This window comes from Gorilla gorilla, chromosome 14, assembly GCF_029281585.2.
Source record: "Gorilla gorilla gorilla isolate KB3781 chromosome 14, NHGRI_mGorGor1-v2.1_pri, whole genome shotgun sequence".
Taxonomy (NCBI): Eukaryota; Metazoa; Chordata; class Mammalia; order Primates; family Hominidae; genus Gorilla; species Gorilla gorilla.
This window is the reverse complement of record NC_073238.2, coordinates 26,117,885-26,139,556: the sequence shown is the minus strand read 5'-3', so window position 1 is coordinate 26,139,556 and position 21,672 is coordinate 26,117,885. Positions and strand designations below refer to the sequence as shown.

Sequence of the window (21,672 nt, the reverse complement as noted above, 5' to 3'; positions counted from 1 at the left end):
GCTAATCTGGTGGGGACTTGGAGAACTTTCCTGTCTAGCTAAAGGATTGTAAATGCACCAATCAGTGCTCTGTGTCTAGCGAAAGGTTTGTAAATGCACCAATCAGCGCTCTGTCAAAATGGACCAATCAGCTCTCTGTAAAATGGCCCAATCAGGTTTCTGTAAAATGGACCAATGAACTCTCTCTAAAATGAGCCAATGAGTAGGATGTGGGTTGGGCCAGATAAGGGAATAAAAGCAGGCTGCCTGAGCTAGCAGTGGCAACCAGTTAGGGTCTTCCAGACTGTGGAAGGTTTGTTCTTTTGCCTTTTGCAATAAATCTGGCTGCTGCTCAGTCTTTGGGTCTGCACCGTCTTTGGCGGCTGCTGCTCACTCTTTGGGTCCGTGCTAGCTTTATGAGCTGTAACACTGTGAAGGTCTGCAGCTTCACTCCTGAAGCCAGTGAGACCACAAACCCACCAGAAGGAAGAAACTCTGGACCCATCTGAACATCTGAAGGAACAAACTCTGGACACACCATCTTTAGGAACTGTAACACTCACCGCAAGGGTCCGTGGCTTCATTCTTGAAGTCAGTGAGACCAAGAACCCACCAATTCCGGACACAATACTATTGGATGTATGTTTGTCTGGTGGTTTCTTTGGTGAGTTTGTTTGTTTGTAACTGCTAAAAGAGTAGAGAGGAATGAGAGGGGGTTGAACTGCAACATCACAGAACACCTTAAGACGTAAGATTAAGGGTATCTAATAGGCCATCTTAATTTGTGTTGCAACAATCCCCGATATGGGAGTATTGAGAGGGGCATACTTTAAGTGGTGATTGGATCACAGGGATTATCCCCTTATGAATCAATCTACTCATGGATTAAAGAACTAGTGGGTTAATGGCTAAACGGGTTATCATGGGAGAGGAACTAGTGGCCTTACAAGAAGAAGAGAGATCTGAGCTAACACACTAGCATCCTCGGCCCCTTGCCATGTGGTGCTCTGAACCACCTTAGGGCTCTTCTGATTTCCCATCAGCAAGAAGGCCCTCACCAGCTGCAGACCCCCATCCTTGGACTTCTCAGCCTTCATAACTCTAAGAAATAAGCTTTTTAAAAATAAGTCACCTAGTTTCAGGTATTCTGTTACAAGCAGCAGAAAAATGGACTAAGACAGTATGTCTTAAGTAAATCTCACAATTGCCTGTATGGTAGATATAAATAAATATTATTACTCCTGTTTTACAGAAGACAGAATCATAGAGGCTCAGCAAGTGCCAGAACTCAAATTCAAGTGCAACTCTTGCCTGATGGAAACTCAGGTGATTTCCACTCTGCCTCCACCTGCATTCCTCAGCACCGTGCAGTTGGTCCCCAGACTCTATGCACCATCTGCTTGTGTTTGTTGGTTGGCTGGTTTCGTGTTCATGTGTTCTGGCTTCTTCATTTTGGGTCTTTACATCTTTACATCTCTAGCAGTTCTTCCCATGTTGTGTAGCAGTTGTCTCTACATGATGGTCTGTCTTGTGAGGTTGAGCTCCCTGAAGGCAGCAAGCATGTAATTGGTAAATTCTCATCAGTTAGCCATGTCTGGAACATGGTAGGTATTCAATAAAGGTTTTTGCTCATTTAATCAACTGTTCACTAGCATTTACTGAACCCCTACTGTGTGTCCAACACTGTAGCAGGCACTGAGGATGGAGCAGTGGAGAAAAACAGGCAACACACTCTGCACTCCATCTAGTGTGCAGAAAACATGCAAATAGTCATATACACTAAAACACCTCCCTCAGCACACTGACATACTACTATAACATGCAAATACTCAGATACACGAAAACACTTCACACAGCACACTGACACACTGCTATTACACGTAAATAGATACACGAAAACACTTCACACAGCACACTGACACACTGCTGGAAGATGCATATAGTCACATACACAAAACACACAGCACACTGACACACTGCTATGACATGCAAATAGTCATATACACGAAAACAATTCACACAGCACACTGACACACTGCTGTAACATGCAAATTCTCATATACACCAAAACACTTCATGCAACACACAGACACACTGCTGTAACATACAAATAGTCACATAAACAGAACACTTCACACAGCAGACTGACACACTGCTGTAACATGCAAATAGTCATACACACGAAAACACTTCACACAGCACACTGACACACTGCTATAACACGCAAATAGTCACACACATGAAAACACTTCACACAGCACAGCGACACACGGCTATAACATGCAAATAGTCATACACATGAAAACGCTTCACACAGCACACTGACACACTGCTATAACACGCAGTCATATACACGGAAACACTTCACACAGCACACTGACATGGTGCTATAACATGCAAATAGTCATATACACGAAAACAGCACACTGACACACTGCTGTAACATGTGAATAGTTATATACACCAAAACACGCAACACACAGACACACTGCTGTAACATGCAAATAGTCACATACACCAAAGTACTTCACACAACACACTGACACAGTGCTATAACATGCAAATAGTCATATACACGAAAACACTTCACACAGCACACCGACACACGGCTATAACACGCAAACAGTCATACACATGAAAACACTTCACACAGCACACTGACACACGGCTATAACATGCAAATAGTCATATACACATGAAAACACGTCACACAGCACACTGACACACTGCTATAACACACAAATAATCATATACACGAAAACACTTCACTCAGCACACTGACACACTGCTATAACGCGCAAATAGTCATATACACGAAAACACTTCACACAGCACACTGACACACTGCTATAACACGCAAATAGTCACACACACCAAAGTACTTCACACAACACACTGACACATTGCTATAACACGCAAATAGTCATATACACGAAAACACTTCACACAGCACACTGACACACTGCTGTAACACGCAAATAGTCATACACATGAAAACACTTCACACAGCACAGTGACACACTGCTGTAACATGCAAATAGTCACATACACCAAAGTACTTCACACAGCACACTGACACACGGCTATGACATGCAAATAGTCACACACATGAAAACACTTCACACAGCACACTGACACACTGCTATAACACGCAAATAGTCATATACACATGAAAACACGTCACACAGCACACTGACACACTGCTATAACACGCAAATAGTCATATACACGAAAACACTTCACACAGCATACTGACACACTGCTATAACACGCAAATAGTCATATACACGAAAACACTTCACACAGCACACGGACACACTGCTATAACACGGAAATAGTCACACACATGAAAACACTTCACACAGCACACTGACACACTGCTGTAACATGCAAATAGTCACATACACCAAAGTACTTCACACAGCACACTGACACACGGCTGTAACACACAAATAGTCATATACACATGAAAACACTTCATACAGCACACTGACACACTGCTGTAACACGCAAATAGTCACACACACGAAAACACTTCACACAGCACACTGACACACTGCTATAACATGCAAATAGTCATATACACATGAAAACACTTCACACAGCACACTGACACACGGCTATGTCAGAAAGGCATGCAGTACTCTGTGAGTGTAGGATGGTGTCGAGAGTCAGGAAAGAGTTGTGAAGAAAAGGGTATGTGAGTGAGGGGTCAAGGCCAAGCATATAGGTGGAAAGTCCCGGCAGAGGGAGCCATGCAAGCATCCCCTCAGGCAGCAGGGACGTGGCACGACTGGGGGACCGGTGGCCGGAGGGCAGAGGCAGAGCCGGGAGTGTGCGAGGTGAGCATGGAGAGGAAGCCACTGCACCCTAGAAAAAGGCACTCCTCCCACGAACAGGAAAGTCCACAGAGATTTCTGCAAAGAGAGAAGCCATGATTGCTCGTTCAGTGCCTACAGTGTTTGGGGCAGCTGTGCATTTTCTTCACAAATTCATTCCTTAAGAAACACTGCTCCATGCATTATACGAGACAGAAAATCCCAGTTAATACTAACAGATCCTTAGCTCGGGATTGTCCGGAGCAGGCACGCTGTCGGCAGGGGCTGCTCTGGGGTCTGTGGTGTCAGGGGCTCCCCAGAAGCTGCAGCGCAGAAATGGGGGCGGCTGAGAGCGACTCAGGCCTCCCTGCAAATGAAGCTGAGGGGAGATACCTTTCCGATCATGCTGGTGATGAAATTCGCAGACACAAGTGACTAACCAACTGATAAGTATTGCTCACTACTCGCAGAAAATATAGATTTTTTTCTTAAAAATCATAGACAAAACACAGTTAATTAATTCAATTGTTATACCTTTCCTGACATACTATGTAACCTTGGCTTATATGCCTGGCTTAGAGATGTTTTCCAAAGTTGTGGTGTAATAAAAACATTTAAATAATGAGTATTCCGGTGGTATTTTTGAAATGGCAGTTACCAACATCTGTTTGGATGTGGTAACAGGGAAACTACCCTGCATCCGTTCACCCCTCTCAACAGTTGATTCTCCTGCAGCACAGAAGACTTTCTTTATTTATGAAGCAAACGTCTTCTTCACTCCCAGGACTTCACCACTGGTAGGCCACCCTAGCCTGCCTCTAATCATCACTTCATCGTCTTTCACAACCTGCATTTTCCCTGCCCCTGATTTCTCATTCTGTTATTGACCTCTTGCACATTCCCCCTCTGGTGTGAATTACTTTTGCTGACTAAACTCAGGCATGGTACCAAAACTATAATTTGAGCTCGCCCCCATGGTGGCACCTCAGGCTGATTGCATGACCTAATCTCAGCAGAATCCTCCCAGCTCAGGGACCGCACTCTCAGACGGCAAGGCCAGTGATCCCTCAAATTCATCCCACGCAAGTGAAGACAGCTCTTCCCTCAGAAGACGCAGGCTGCAGCTAGCTTGAGGAGAGATCAACTCTTCCCATGCAAAGGCACGAATATACTGTGGCTAAAGTTTATTGGAATATCCCTCTGATTAAGTATGTTTATAATTCCATCTGCAAAAACCAGCAGTAAGCTGAACTGGAAAGCATTACCTGAGATTATATTTCCATTTTGCCCCATTAAAAAAGACTAGAATTTAATTTCCAAGGATGTCTCAGCACAGATGCTTAAATCGAATGCGTACTTCCTTAGGAATGAAGAAATAGCAATGCATGTAAGGATAAGTAAGTCAGAATGAGAGAAAAAAATAGTTTTTTAAAAAAGTACAAGTGACTAATGCAGCATAGGGCTAAGTAGGTTTAAAGGATGAAGACATTAATAAGAGCTTCCTGCAGGGTTATCAACAGAAATACTTTTTCAAAGAAATTAGTGGGGTTTAAACACTGCATGTTCTCAGTTATAGGTGGGAGCTCCAAGCTATGCATTGAGCACACATGGACGTACACATGGGAACAACAGGCGCTGTGGACTGTGGGGGGCAAAGAAGGGAGGGGCATGCATTGAAAAACTACCCAGCGGTACGATACTCACTAGCTGAGTGTAATACACCCATGTAACACACCTGCATGTGAACCCCCATATCTAAAATAAGAGCTGAAACTTTCAAAGAGGAGCAGTTACTTTGACTGACTTTTATTAGTAGTTGTAACTCTTTTCTTTTCCTGGAAACCTGAGTCCTAAATTGGAAGGTAGTAGCCACAGGGTACCGTAGTTCAGATAGTTTTTGAAGATAAGCAATTAAAATAGATCAGGGAATGGCTCCTTTTCAAACTTGTGAGCTAAGAATCCAGAAAGCAGGTTGTTCCAAGATGATGCTGTGAAAGAAAAAATTGGCCTTTCACTGGGGACAGGGTTCTTTCCAACCTTATGTCTGGCTCTTGTACTTTCTCTTTCATCTCCTTTGTGACCCCATGGACTCTCAAACTGAAATGAATTAAATTTATTCACATTAAGGCATTAAACTACTAATGGCTTCATGTGTTCTCTCTTCCACTGGTGTTTGTATTTGATAGAAAATAATGCCCTAAAAAATGAATGGTTTAGGGAAGCTAATGGAAGAGATGAAGGCTGGAAGGGGCAGGTTCTCAATCACATGATGTTCAACGTGCTCAGCTACATAATCAGCTCAGAAAGGAGCCTGAACATTGATTCTCAAAGTGTGGGCCAAAGTCCCCTGGGACATCTTGAGACATTTTCAGTGGCAACAGGAGGCCAAAATGACTTTTATAATAATACTAAGATGTTATTCGCCATTTTTACCCTCATTCTCTCACAAATATACGTGGAATTTTCCAGAAGATTCATGATAGGTGACTTCATAACAGATTAAATGCAGAAACAGAATAGTACAGTTATCTTTTATTAAGCTACACATTAAGGAGATTTGCAAAAATGTAAAACAATTTCTCTCTTCTCAACACATTTACTTGGTTTTAAAATAAATGTGATTAATATACAATTAAAATAAATTACAAAATTAAATATAATTTTAGAACTAAATAAATTAAAATAAAAAATAAATTGGAATTTAATTTTTTTTTTTTTTTGAGAGGGAGTCTTGCTCTGTCTCCCAGGCTGGAGTGCAGTGGCACGATCTTGGCTCACTGCAACCTCTGCCTCCCAGGTTCAAGCAATTCTCCTGCTTCAGCCTCCCAAGCAGCTGGGACTACAGGCACATGCCACCACACCCAGCTAATTTTTTTGGATTTTTAGTAGAGATGGGGTATCACAATGTAGGTTGGGCTGGTCTCGAACTCCTGAACTCAAAAGATCCACCCGCCTCGGCCTCTCAAAGTGCTGAGATTACAGGCATGAGCCACTGCGCCAGGCGGAATTTAATTTTTTTTAATTTTCATTAAAATGTTATTTATTTGAAAGGTTGGTAATTATTTAAAATTAACTAATAAATATTTTAAATATTTGTCCATTTCAAATCTTAATATGATAAATATGGTTTTATATACATATTTATATAAACAAATCAAATTTATTTATATATTTATATTTTGTACTATATGTTTTATAAATATTTATTTTTATCCCATAAAAGTGAAAGCTTTTCAGGGGGCGCAACACATTTTAGATTATAAAGAAGTTCTGAGAACAAAAAGCTTGAGAACCACTAAACTGTTCTTATTCTGATCCTGACTGTTTTCTGTGGTTTACCTGTTTAAGACTTCTTGGTGATCTTTGATTGACATATTCATCAAATCTGCATCCCATATATTTAATAAAGACAGGAAGAGAGAGAGGGAAGCAAAAAGGAAGGAAGAAAGGAAAGGGAAGAATAGATGAAGGGAATAAAGAAACCTAATAAACTATCCACAGGGAACACACTGTACGGGCCACGGGGATGTGTATTCAATGCACACCAGGTTCACGGCCAATACCCAGCTGTGCTCATGACTGAAATGCTTCCAGCAGATGTGCTATGCCCTGGATATCTTCCACATAAACCTGACCTGTGTTCGTTTCCTGAACACATTGTAGACAGATTTACTCTTAAGACGTTTTGTTTGGCCTACCCTTTGTTTTATGACAAAAAAATATAATTGCTGCTAGTTAAATGTAGAAAGTTTTATGTGAAAGTCTCTATCTCCATTTTATCTTGAATTTGAAAATAACTGGTAAGACAGTCACCAAGGACCTGTGACAAACAGTGGGCTGGAGCTGCGGAGCTGCTGTCCCTTGCAGCGGGGCACCAAGCACAAACGTCCTGGAGTCAGCTCTGACCTGCCCCAATCTTCCCTGTTATCTACCCCGGCAGGACTCTGAGAGGAGGCTAATCGCTAATCATCTCAAGATCATCTTTAAATCTCTTCGGGCACATGAGAACAATGTTCTGTGCCAATAAAAATATAAATTAAAAGGCAAAAAGTCACCCGATCACACCACACAGTGGCAGCCCTCTACATTTTGGTCTGTTTTTAGCAAGCATTTTTTCTCATGTTTAGTATTACGTACTTAGGATCATATATGATACGCGATTACACAAAAATGAGGATGTTTTTGTATATCCACGAAGTCACTGTATTTTCCATATTAGAATAAGTGTTTGACATGCCATTAAAAATGCTTTTAAACATAGTGTTCAGTCCTGCGTAATTCCCCACTGTGTGCATGCACCATAGCTCACTCCGTGAATTCTATCTGTCAACATTTAGGTTCATTTTTTCTTACTGTAAATAATGATGATGAACATCTTTATAAAACAGCTAGTTATACTTAGGATAAATCCTAAAAGTGGGTGAAAGAATATACATACTTTTAAAGTATTTACTATGTGTATCTTCTTTCCCTTGGATGGAAATATAAGCAGTTTTTTATTTTACTTTTTGTAAAATTTTCAATTAAAAGTTTATTTTTTCAAAACTTATGTTCTGTATTGGCAAATAGAAACAAGCAGCTAAAATTTGAATCTGTAAAGTACATTTTAAGTGTTACTTTAAATATATTAGGCTGTCTATGCTATGTGGCACAGAAACATAAGAACTGTGGACTTGGTCCAAATGTTTGGGTGATACCATTCTTTGTGGGCTGGTGTTCTCATTTTTAACTCCTATGATGGTTTCAGAATTTTTTTGCACATCCATTATTGGGACACTTTTGGACTATGATGTCAAGGTGACCATTCTAACAGGCTATTTTTTTTAACTGCAGTCAGTGGCCACATGAGAGGCTTTGTAAAAGTCCTGGATGAAATTCTCACTTTAAAAATTGTATGTCTGACACTAAGTGGACATTCAAGTGTGCTGATAATGAGTGCGGGGAAGCTTTCACTAACTGAGAAGAAGGGCAGAAATTAGCATGAAATCATGGAGTAGGTGTGGGCAGCAAGAAGCCAAGCACAACCTGAAAGAAAAGGGAACATGATTAAGCAAATCCGATCCCAGGGCAGCTAAGAAAACCACAGACGATGTTGCCACCAAAATGGACATGTGACTGATGCAATATTTATATACACAAATATAAAGCAGAATTTGCATTCTATCATCTTCAGGTTAGGCATGGATCAACCATAAAACAAGGATTCGATGCTACAGACTTAGGAGAAAACCTTACCATAAGAAAAACTACTTCAAAGTCATCTGGACTAACAATCAGATCCTCATGGCCAATGCATGCTGAACAGAACACAGGGCAGCAAAAAGTGACCCCAGAGAAGGAAGGAAGAGGGAACGGGAAAGGAGAGTTTGGTTATCATTGCTCTTGGAGAAACAAGATGCATGATGTTTTATTAATAGGTACAATTCCTTTATGTAAGTAACCTGATAAAAGGTAGTAGGTTGATTTCATGCTCTGCTGAAGAGAAGTGGGATGGCTTTCTACCCTGAAGCCACTAGGGCTCTTTTAGGCACTGCATGGAGCATATTTGCTTTTTTCCTTTATATGAACTGCAAATAGCATCTTAGTCATATAAAAGAGTTGGTCCAGCTCCCTGCAAAAATGCTCTGTTACGTCCAGTGTGCATTTCATATATTTCACATGCTCCAGGGGCTGTCAGCTCATGCAGTCATATCCAACATTGACATTGACTATGGCAGTCACAATGACAGCAGTTTTGTTCTTTCATGCCATTTGGTACTCCACAATGCACTACTTAACCCAAGACAATTTTCAGGTTTCACTGATATCTTTGAATCCCCTTAGAAAGAGGAAACCTCCCTAAAAAGATCTTAGGACATGCAACCAAGTATGAATTATACTTAGAAAATCTTATGATATGTGACTAAGGTACATAAAATTCTCATATTTTAGCCAGTTTTATTCATCACAAAGTTTTGGAGATATAGTTTCCATTGTTTTCTGATTCACAACTGCTATTTAGTCATTCAATTAATAAATCTGTACTGAATGCCTAGTTGTGCCAAGTGCTTCTAGGCCCTGGTCATAAAGCAGTAAAGAAGACAAACAGGACTTTCTGATCTCATGAAGAAAACTAAACATGGCAGACAGAGTGCCAGCCTGCCAAGCAAGCATGGTGATCAGGGAAGGGCTTGCCAGAAGGCCCATGAGCAAGACCTGTAAAAGTGAGAGAGCCACCCACAAAGATGTTGGAGAAAGGATGTTGCTGACAGAGGCCCAGAGGAAGGAGCATAACCTAACACGTTTGAAGAGCAGCAAGCAGTCAAGGGAGGGTGAGCAAAGGAAGCACATGTGAGGTGGAGGAGGAAGGGGCTGGGGGCCACCAGATGGAGGGTTTTTGGTTTTTACTGATTGTGGTGAGAAGCCATTGGACATGTTTACAAAGGACTGATATTACCAGACCTGTCTTTTAACAGGATCCCTATGTAATGAATAGAAGATTAAGAAGAACCAATGGAAGAGGGAGAACAGTTAAGAGACTATTGCCATAATCCAAGTGCAAGGTGGAGGTGACTTGGACCAGGAGTAGCAAGATGAGTGGTGAAGAGTGGTCAGGTTATGGATCTATTTGGAAGATAGAATCACAGATGTTCTGACAGATTAAATTAAGCATAGTGGAGAAAGAAGGGAGTGTAAGGATTATCTCCTAGGTACGTGGGTATACCCATTTGGAGTTCAAGGGTAAGGTCTGGACTAAACCTTTGAATCTGGGAGTCGTCAGTGTATGGATGGTGCTTAAAGCTATGAGACTGTTTGAAATCCCTAAGGGAGTACATGCGGGTAGAGATGTCAGAGGACTAGCCCCTAAGCTGTTGCAGTTTGTAAAGGACAGGATGAACAGCAGGAACCAGCAGAGCAGAGGGAGAAATGAGGCCAACGATGAAGGAAGGAAACCAAGAAGCCTGTGGTGTCATGGAGCCAAGTGAGAAAGTGTTTGAGGGTCAGGCAACAACCAGCTGTGCAAATGCTATTCATGGCTAAGTGAGAAGAGGGTTAAGAATCGATCATGGGCTGTAACAACATGGAAGATATTCACATTTTGAAATGAGCAATTTCTGTGAAAGGACAGAGGAAACTGTCAGACCTAGTGGATCTGAGAGGAAAAATGAAGACAAAAATTGGAGATGGTAAATATGAAAACCCTTTCAAAGAATTTCACTCTGAAGAAAGCAGAAATAGTGCAGTAGTTTGAAAGGAACATAAGATCAGGACAGGTAGTGCCAGATGGGAAAATTCAACTGTGCATGTTGATAGGAACACTCCAGTAGAGACAGAAAAGTCGACATTGTGGGAGGTAGGAGAATTGCTGGAATTCGAGAGAGACATTGGGATTTAGTGCTCCAGTTTAACTTATGGGTAACAAAAAGGAAGACAATGTTTGGCCATAGATCCAGGTGGGGGGTGATGAGGAAGTAGCAGTTTGCAGAAGCTCTCATCTTATTCTGGTTTTGGCTTAAATTTGTTTTTCTTTCAGTGACATATACCCCAAAGTCATTAACTGAGAGTGAGGATGGGAGAGAAAACATTAGAGGCTTAAAAGGAGAGAGAATCTGAAGGAGCCTCCCAGAAACATGAATGAGCGAGGGAAGGCATTAGAATGGCAGGTGTGCTAGGAGCCTACTAGCGGTTAGCAGCAGGGCCAGCTGCATTAGTGGCTTAATGTGTGTGACTGTGGAGTCACACATAATTTTTGCAATTTGTAAGTTTATGTTATTTCTCGTGTGTCACTGTTGCCTGTTTTATGGTTTATAAGTCACAAATTATTTTTAAAATGAAAACACCTTAGATTTTAGTGGATTTAATGAGGCTTTTTTAAAATGTCTTCTGAACGAACAGCCCCACACTTTCATTTTGTCCTGGGCCCTGCAAAGCAGGCAGCCAGCCCCGGTTAGTGATCACAAATGTAAGGGAAGAGCAATCAGCGTCACTGTGGGCTTCTCCAGCCACACTCAGCTCTGTGGAGAGCTGGATTTACAAGGGATAGAGTTGTGCCAGGTGGTTACCACGAGGAGAGAGAGGGACAGGTTTGTTGAGAATATATAAAAATGATGATTCTGAAAATCAACTGGGAGTAAATAGACCCCATCTGGCTCCAACTCAATAAAACGTATACAATATACATCAGGGTATATTGTAAGTGTCACATCACACCTCAGGGAAGGTGCATTCTCCAGGGATCCTTGCACAGGATCCAGCAGTGGCTGAGCTATCTCTCTAGTTCTTTGATAGAAGCACCTGAAATTTTACCTGCTGTTGCTGGTTACATGCAAACCTCCTGTTAGTGAATAGTTAATTACTCCCAGAGGATGCAATACCTGAGTAGCTCCCAAAGTTTCCTGTGGGAAAGTTATCTTGGAGGAGCCAGTGTATTGAACTTCTTCAGCTAACAAATTTCTTCACCATGTGCATGACTATCTTGTTACAAGTTCCCACAGGCATTCAACACATTTGCTTTCTTTATTATTTTCTTAACATCAGACCATTTCCTAACTCATTACAGCTTATCCTATTATATATTACCATATGTGATGATTACTTTTATGTGTCAACTTGACTGGGCTACAGGGTGCCCAGATATTAAGCCAAACATTATTCTTGGTATGTCTGTGAGGGCTGTGAGAGTTTCAGGAGGAGACTAACATTTAAATTGATAGAGTAAAGCTAATTGTCCTCCTAATGTAGGTGAATCTTATCCAACCAACTGAAGGCCTGAATAAAACAAAATGTCTGGCCCTCTTGTGGAACAAGGGAACTCCTTCTGCCCGGCTGCTTGAGTTGGAACATCACCAGTCTTTTCCTGGCTTCTGACTCAAATGGAAACATTAGATCTTCTGGGTCTTGAGCGCACTGGCTTTTGAACTGTAAATCACACCATCAGCCCTCCAGGTTCTCAGGCCTTCAGACAGGCTGGAACTATACCATCAGCTCTGCAAGGTCTCCAGGCTTCAGCTTGCCAACTAGAGATCACAGGACTTCTCAGCCTCTATAATTGTGGAAGCCAATTCCCTACAATTAATCTCTCTACACACACACCCACAAACACACACACACACACACTTCTGTTTCTTTGGAGGATCCTGATTAACATACTGTTATTCCTTAGTTTGCAGTTATTACTCTCATGTTTACAGTAACCACAATGTTCCTGTATTCCTCAGCCATCATACAACTGCAGGCTGCACTCCAAATTCTCGCAAGCTTAACTGGATATAACTTCATAATAAAACCCAGGTATAAGAATAAAAGTTGTCTTGCCCAAATCCCTCTGCAGAAACAGTTTAAACATCTGCTATGCTGATAGTTGCTCAACAAAAGTAATGATCATACTTTCATATTCAACAAACATAAAAAAAATTCTGTGAGAATTTTTACAATTATTAACTTTTTTAATTCTTAAAATATTCTAGTGAATAAACCATTATTATGCCCATTAAAACATGAAGAATAAAGAGGATAAATAACTTGCTTGAGTTCATACATTTAGTATAGAGAAGAGAACACAGGATTTGTAATTAAATTCTTGCTTTTCTACTGTTATAAGTTACCTAAACTCTCTAAGATTGAATCTTTCATCCATGAAGTGGGAATAATACTGGCTACTGCAGGTAGTCATGGTGAGAATTCATGCTATTCTATATGTTCAAAGCCCAACACAGTGCCTGTTTTTTAGAAACTTAACACCTTTTGTTTGTTTCTATTTTCCTTTGTCTCTCTCTCCTAAGCTCTTTTTGTCTGCCTTGTGAAAGACACTGAATTACATGGATGTCTCTGAAATAAGAATTAATATATTTTTTCAAACTCTTGATTTTTTCAAAGCTGATAATTTATTCCAGGTCTCTTGTTTTGCAGGCTTGGTATTTGTTTTCTAAATCCAAATTTGAACATCCTTAGAAGCATATTCTTTCTAGTTTTCCATAGAACCCTCTCTTCCCTGCTATCCACATTTAGTCCAATTCATACATTCACGTTACCTTCCTGTCCCTACAAGGTTTGGAATTTCAGCCTCTGCAGTGCATCCTATGATTCCGTCACTTCAATGACTTCAGAACTTTTTGGTTTGGGCACAATGATCTAATTTTATTTTAAAACTTCGGAGAATGACACAAACAAGAGTTATTATTTTTAACAGTTCAGGAATTCATATGTTCTCATGGTCAAATCAAACTTGTTTTCTTTGCTTCACCAGCAAAGGTTGTCACATCCGCTACACCCAAAAGCCACAGCTCAGCAGTCATTCACAACCGTCAACATACTTATCAACTCTAAAACAATCAGGAGGTGGATTTTAAATTTACAACGAGGTACCTCATTTTCAAAGTATTATAAAATCTGTTCTCTAAGTCATGTGTGGTGTCTTTTTTTCTCTTTCTTTTCTCTGGAGTGCCTTCAAAAAAACATTGTAATTTGAGATGTGGACCATATAAAATGGACCAAATGATAAGATAATGGGCAAAAGCATTTCCAAAGTGAGACCAGCTGTCGACCTTGTCTTCGGAAGGGAGGTTCTGGCAAACTTCCATTGGCCCCCAGACTAGTTTTGTTTCAAACTGATTAGCAAACTTTCTAGTCAATCAATCCTGTCCCAAATTAAGTTGCTGGTAAGAAAAAAGGAGCAGCCTGATTTGCATTACAAAGCTCTCAGGCATCTAAGAATTGAGATGTGACTATTCTGAGGCTCCTTCATGCCGAGTAAAAGCAAAGGCTTCTCTTCTCTCCAAGTCAAGAGGAAGAGACAAGTAAGCCCAGAGCACTTTAACCTACTGAGGAATAGGTTAAAACTGAGCATTCAGATGTTTCTGTATTTGTGGGCATATGTAAGTGAATAGTTTTTACATAAGCTGCATTTCTATTTTCACAAATACCTTCACTAGCAAATTTTCACCTAGTTCGAATAGATTTCTGGTGTTCTGAGCACAACAGTCTTTACCTATTACCCTTCTAAAAGCTAAGGTGACACCAATTAAATTAAGGGTAACTGATAATTCTCTTTTATTACTACATCTGTATTCCTATTTATATACTTTTCATTAATGATCTTGGAGTCAATTAAACATATTAGTTTAAGCTTTTATATTTTATAATGTTTCAAGAATTATGATGTGAGTTAGAACATATTCCAATCCACAGGACAACAATACTGAAATAAAATTCTCTCTTTCTCCAGTTTTCCGGAGATTTTATGAAAATTGAATTTTATTTCAAGTTACTGCCTGAAAGTGTATTATTACCAGAGTAACAAGACAAAATTGTAGCCTTAGAGCATATAGCAAAATTTGTATTAAAGATGAGAGGTGACAATGTGCTGGCAGCCCTAGCAGCCCTGGCTGGCTCTTGGTGCCTCCTCGGCCTCGGCGCCCACTCTGGCCGCATTTGAGGAGCCCTTCAGCCCACCACTGCACTGTGGGGGCCCCTCTCTGGGCTGGCTGAGGCCACAGCCAGCTCCCTCTGCTGTGGACAGGTGTGGAGGGAGAGGCGTCAGAGGGAACAGGGGCTGCTGTGCACGGGTGGGAACCAGGTCTGCTGTGGGCGTGGGTTTGGCAGGCACCCGCACTCCCGCACTTGGAGCTACTGGCCAGCACCGCTGGCCCCAGAGAGTGAGGGGCTTGGTGCCTGGGCCAGCAGCTGCAGGGGGTGCACCGAGTCCTCCAGCAGTGCTGGCCCACTGGTGCTGCGTTCAAATTTTTGCCAGGCCTCAGCTGCCTCCCTGTGGGGCAGGGCTTGGCACTTGCAGCCTGCCATGCTTGAGCTTCCCCCTTGCCATGGGCTCCTGCAAGGCCTGAGCCTCCCCGAGGAGCACTGCACCCTGCTCCACAGCTCCCAGTCCCATCAACCACCCAAGGGCTGAGGAGTGCAGGCGCATGGTGCGGGACTGGCAGGCAGATCCACCTGCGGCCAGGTACGGGATCCACTAGGTGAAGCCAGCTGGGCTCCTGTGTCTAGTGGGGACTTGGAGAATTTTTGTGTCTACCTAAGGGATTGTGGATGCACCAATCAGCAACCTGTGTCTAGCTCAAGGTTTGTAAATGCACCAATCAGTGCTTTGTGTCTAGCTAACCTAGTGGGGACTTGGAGAACTTTTGTGTCTAGCTCAGGGATTGTAAATGCACCAATCAGCACCCTGTCAAAATGGACCAATCAGCTCTCTGTAAAACAGACAAATCAGCTCTCTGTAAAATGGACCAATCAGCAAGGTGTAGGTGGGGCCAGATAAGGGAATAAAAGCAGGCTGCCTGAGCAAGCAGTGGTAACCTGCTAGGGTCCCCTTCTGCACTGTGGAAGTTTTGTTGTTTTGCTCTTTGCAATAAATCTTGTTTCTGCTCACTCTTTGAGTCCACACTGCCTTTATGAGCTCTAACACTCACCGCGAAGGTCTACAGCTTCATTCCTGAGCCAGCCAGACCACGAACCCACCAGGAGGAATGAACAACTCCAGACAAGAGGAAGGAGCAAACTCTGGACACACCGCCTTTAAGAACTGTAACGCTCACTGCGAGGGTCCGTGGCTTCATTCTTGAAGTCAGTGAGACCAAGAACTCACCAATTCCTGACACAAAGAGAGGCCTAAGAAACCATCTAGGCCAATGCTGTGGTTTTGGAGTTCAGGACATTGTGGCTTAGAGACAATAATGGATCTGCCTAAAATCACAACACAAACTAGTACCAGTTCTTGAATGAAAATGTAGGTCTTCTGATTCCTAGCCAAATGCTTTTTATAAGAATGAAAATTTTGTGTCCTTGGAAGGCCTAAGGCATTTTCCCAGAGTAACTTAGAAGAGTCTGGCTCCGTGAATAATTTAGTAATACAGAAATAAGATTTTTAAAAATGTCTAAACTTGACTGTATGACCCTGGATGTAAAGTATAAAAGCAGAAGACAGATGTGATGTGAGGCTGGCAACAACTCGTGCCATGCTCTATGTACCCACACTAAAAGACAATATCCTTTCCACCTTACATACTTTATGGCAGTATAAGTAGCATGTTAAGTATGCAAATCCTACAATGCTGGCAACATTTCAAGACTAGCTGTGTCAGGGTGTTCATAAGCCTGGGAGCTCACTAAGCTACAGAGCTCTTAAAACGCAGAAGTAGAAGAGGTAGAAAAAAAAAGGAATCACACTCCTTATTACTGTAAACCAAAGAAAAAATATTTACATTTTCAGCATTCTGTTGGGTAGGAAAAAAGCTTTTCCTATCCCATCTTACATTTTGTGCTGGAGCCTGTGAATTAAATTGAAAAAACAACAGCAACAAAAATTAACAAGAGGCAAAAGCATACACATGTAATTGATGTCTTAATGTTACATGCATGGTGGCTACACATAAGATAAGTGAAAAACTCAAAACACTGGTTAGACTTAGGGGCTTATATACGATGTTTGTAATTCTGGAATAGATCCTACTGACCTTGAAGCCAGCCCAATACCCCCATAGCGTGTTCTTTCATATAAACATAGACATTGACTCTTCCGCTCTTAAAGCTTGAAACTTGTATTTGTTTCATCTGAGTTCTTTCCTCAGGAAAGAACCTTCAGGCTTCTCCAAAAAAAAAAAAAAAAAAAAAAAGCATTAAAGAACTGAAACTCACCAGATGAGGCCACCAGATGACTCCTTGTTCCTCCCTAATTTGTGTTTCCTACACATTGTTACATTTCTTGCCTGTTGTATAAAACCCCATTTTTAGTCAGGGCAATGGATTTGAGGCTGAGCTCCCATCTCCTCAGCTGCAGCACCGGATGAAAGCTTCTTCCCTGGAAACACTCACCATCTCAGTGATTGGCTTTCTGTGCAGTGAGCAGCAAGCAGGACCTAGACCAAACCCATGGTGTTTTGGTAACAACCTCACCAAAATAGATGGGCACACACACAAGCCTTTAAAGATACAAAGTTAAATGGATAGTATGGATCATCCAGTATAGAGGAAACAGCATAGCAAATGTATAGAGATGGAAAATTACTAGATATGTTCCAGGAGCAACATGCAAATTCCACTGCCAGTTTTGGCTGTGAGGTCAAACAGATCTGATCTGAATGTTTGCATTCCTCCAAAATTCGTACATTGAAACCTAATTCCCAATGCAATAACATTAAGAGGTGGGGTCTCTAGGAGGTGACTAGGTCATAAGGGTGGACCCTTCATGAATGGGTTTAGTACCCTTATAAAAAGGTCTGAGAGAGCTTGCTTCTTTCTTCTGCCATATGAGGACATAGAGAAAACTCCATCTATGATGAATGGGCCCTCAGCAGGCACCGAGTTTACTGCTGCCATATGAGGACATACAGAAGACTCCATCTATGATGAATGGGCCCTCAGCAGCCACCGAGTCTACTGCTGCCTTGAGCTTGGACCTCTGGCCTCCAAAACTATACTAGCAATACATTTCTGTTGTTTTGTAAATTACCTAGTCTAAGGTACATTGCAGCAGAAATGGACTGAGAGAGACATCTTTCAGAGAATGACCTCTGTTTGTCTGTTTCTGTTTTGTAAAATTGGAAGAATAGAACTTACAGTTCTATGGTATAAGATTGTGTCCAGAATTGGTAGGTTCTTGGTCTCACTGACTTCAAGAAAGAAGCTACAGACCCTCAAGGTGAGTGTTACAGTTCTTAAAGGTGGCATGTCTGGAGTTTGTTCCTTCTGATGTTCGGATGTGTTCAGAGTTTCTTCCTTCTGGTGGGTTTGCGGTCTCGCTGGCTCAGGAGTGAAGCTGCAGACCTTCACGGTGAGTGTTACAGCTCTTGGGGCAGTGTGTCTAGAGTTGTTCGTTCCTCCCGGTGGGCTCCTGGTATCGCTGGCTTCAGGAGTGAAGCTGCAGACCTTCACGGTGAGTGTTACAGCTCATAAAGGTAGTGTGGACCCAAAGAGTGAGCAGTAGCAAGCTTTATTGCAAAGAGCAAAAGAACAAAGCTTCCACAGTGTGGAAGGGGACCCCAGCGGATTGAAGCCGCTGGCTCGGGTAGCCTGCTTTTATTCTCTTATCTGGCCCCACCCACATCCTGCTGATTTGTCCATTTTACAGAGAGCCGTTTGGTCTGTTTCACAAAGAGCTGATTGGTCAGTTTTGACAGGGTGCTGATTGGTTCATTTACAATCCCTGAGCTAGACACAAAAGTTCTCCACATCCCCACTAGATTAGCTAGATACAGTGTCGACTGGTGTATTTACAAACCCTGAGCTAGACACAGAGTGCTGATTGGTGCATTTACAAACCTTGAGCTAGATACAGAGTGCCAATTGTTGCATTCACAATCCCTTAGCTAGACATAAAGGTTCTCCAAGTCCTCACCAGATTAACTAGATACAGAGTGCTGATGGGTGCATTCACAAACCCTGAGCTAGACGCAGGGTGCTGATTGGTGTGTTTACAAACCTTGAGCTAGATACAGAGTGCTGATTGGTGTATTTACAATCACTTAGCTAGACATAAAGATTATCCAAGTTCCCACCAGACTCAGGAGCACAGCTGGCTTCACCCAGTGGATCCTGCACCAGGGCCGCAGGTGGAGCTGCCTGCCAGTTCCGCACTATACGACCGCACTCCTCAGCCCTTGGGCGGTGGATGGGACTAGGCACAGCCCTGGAGCAGGGAGTGCCCCTTGTCGGGGAGGCTCGGATGGCACAGGAGCCCATGGGGGGGTGGGGGGGGAGGCAGGCTCAGGCATGGTGGGCTGCAGGTCCCAAGCCCTGCCCTGCCGGAGGCAGCTAAGGCCCAGCAAGAAGTCGAGCACAGCAGCTGGTGTCCCAGTTGCTAAGCCCCTCACTGCCTGGGGCTTGTGGGCAGGCTGGTGGCTCTGAGTGCGGGGCCCGCAGAGCCCACGCCCACCTGGAACTCGCGCTGGCCCTCAAGCACCGTGAACAGCCCCGGTTCCCGCCTGTGCCTCTCCCTCCACACCTCCCTGCAAGCTGAGGGAGCCGGCTCCGGCCTTGGCCAGCCCAGAAAGAGGCTCCCACAGTGCAGCGGCGGGCAGAAGGGCTCCTCAAGCGTGGCCAGAGTGGGCGCCAAGGCTGAGGAGGCACAGAGAGCGAGCCAGGGCTGCAAGGGCTGCCAGCACGCTGTCACCTCTCAAGATAAAATGAAATAAATGGATATGAAGTTCTCAGCACAGTGCCTAGAAAACAATAAGATCAGCAAATGTTAGCAACTATAATAATAACTATCATTAGTTGCTGCAGTAGAGAGTTTATGTAGAAAACTAGAAGGACGTAGGCTAGTAAATGGTCAGGTCCTATCAGAAAACCATCCATTATAATGTGTGATATCAAATCTACTGTATCTCAAGTATAAGTATAAGTTCAAAAAATGTTCAGAAGTCAAGCTGTTTCAGGAAAGGTCAATAACACCTATCATTGGCTCAACATCATGGTCCTTCAACCAGCTCTCTCCTCATTTGGAAATTTGCTATCTGTGAGAAGAGAAGGAGTCTCCTTAATGGGAAAACATGCTTTGGATTTCCACTTGATGGGACGCACTGAATACTAGTGAATTTTGCTTTTTGGCAATTAAATTGAAAGGTCAAAATATACTAGTTTGGATTCATTTCTAACATGGCAGATAACTACCAAAATTGCAACTATCACTAAAGCACTTTGATGTACGTATGCAACAAAGGCAGAAAACTGCTCTGAATGTCTCCTAAATCAAATATGTCTCTTGTGTATCTTACAAGTAAAAATGTCGTTTTAAGGGTTTCTTTAATGTGGAAAATTTTGCTAAGAAACAAGAGATGCCCACTAGTTTGATTTGCAGTGACATCCACTTTCATCAGCTGTTATGGTTACTGATAATTCTTGGCAAGAGTATTTAACTCATATGATGTAATATTCAGCTTTTTAGTAAAGTTATTCTTTATATGCCTTATCCCAAATCCCAGCATACACTCTCTTCAGAGGCCATGTTTTGTGTTTGTCTCCACGCCAAAAGTAGTCATAATGGACTTCAATGCACATAGACGAATGCTGGTTGAATAAATTGCACCTATAACCAAGAAGATCAAACATGCTTCCTAGTCTACAGGGTATTTTGCACGTAATATTAGAAGAGAGATTGTGGAGTATCTGACACATTGATATAACCTCCAGTTGCTAGATGCCTAGTAACTCCATGCATGAAAAGAGTGTTTCAAGAGATTCTTTCATTAACAGAAGTTGCACAAAATGTCCACAGGTCGCTCGAAACCCTAAATATCTATGATATTCTACCAATGCTATATTCACAAACGTGTCTTAACGGTTCTCACCAGATTCTATTTTACTCACTTTTGAAAGATCACCTAATTTTTTAAAGTGAGCTAATTACTGTAGTGAGTAAAATAGTCTTGAATGATTGCAGGTGGCAATACTATCCTATTACCCTTCTAAAGGCTAAGGTGACACCAATTAAATTAAGGGTGACTGATAATTCTTTTTTATTACTACACCTGTATTCATATTTATATATTTTTCATTAATGCTCCTGGAGTCAGTTAAAAGATAAAGGGGAACTAAACTCAGCTCATTAATAAAATTTAAAAGTTGGTTTCCAGACTCTATATGCTAATTACTCTCTGCCACCACGAAGGCATTTTAAAGCAGCACAGATGAGCACATAAGCAACAAAAACAGACTTTCCACAAATAAACCTTGAAAAAGAAAAAAAAAGGCAAGATAAACAAGATCAGCAGGCCAGCAGTCTTGTCAATTCTTCACTGTCCCAGTGGTACTTTCAACTCATTAATGTTGGCTGCTGTGTTCCCAGGTGACTTGCTGGTATAAATGCCTCATTGTCTGGTAACCAAAGGGAACAGCATTTTGTTGCCAGTAACCTGATAAAGAATTTTGAAAACAAGAGACACAGCAG

At 42.1% G+C, this 21,672-nt stretch overlaps 1 long non-coding RNA gene across 1 annotated transcript in view; it reads right to left on the bottom strand.

Moving 5' to 3' along the window:
• Positions 1-1,290: 1,290 nt before the first annotated feature.
• LOC115931739 (uncharacterized) overlaps positions 1,291-21,672 on the bottom strand; it is a 96,289-nt gene continuing 75,907 nt past the window's right edge. The window contains exon 3 of the long non-coding RNA XR_008670909.2: positions 1,291-1,524. This is a non-coding gene — a long non-coding RNA (uncharacterized lncRNA). The remainder of the gene's footprint in view (positions 1,525-21,672) is intronic.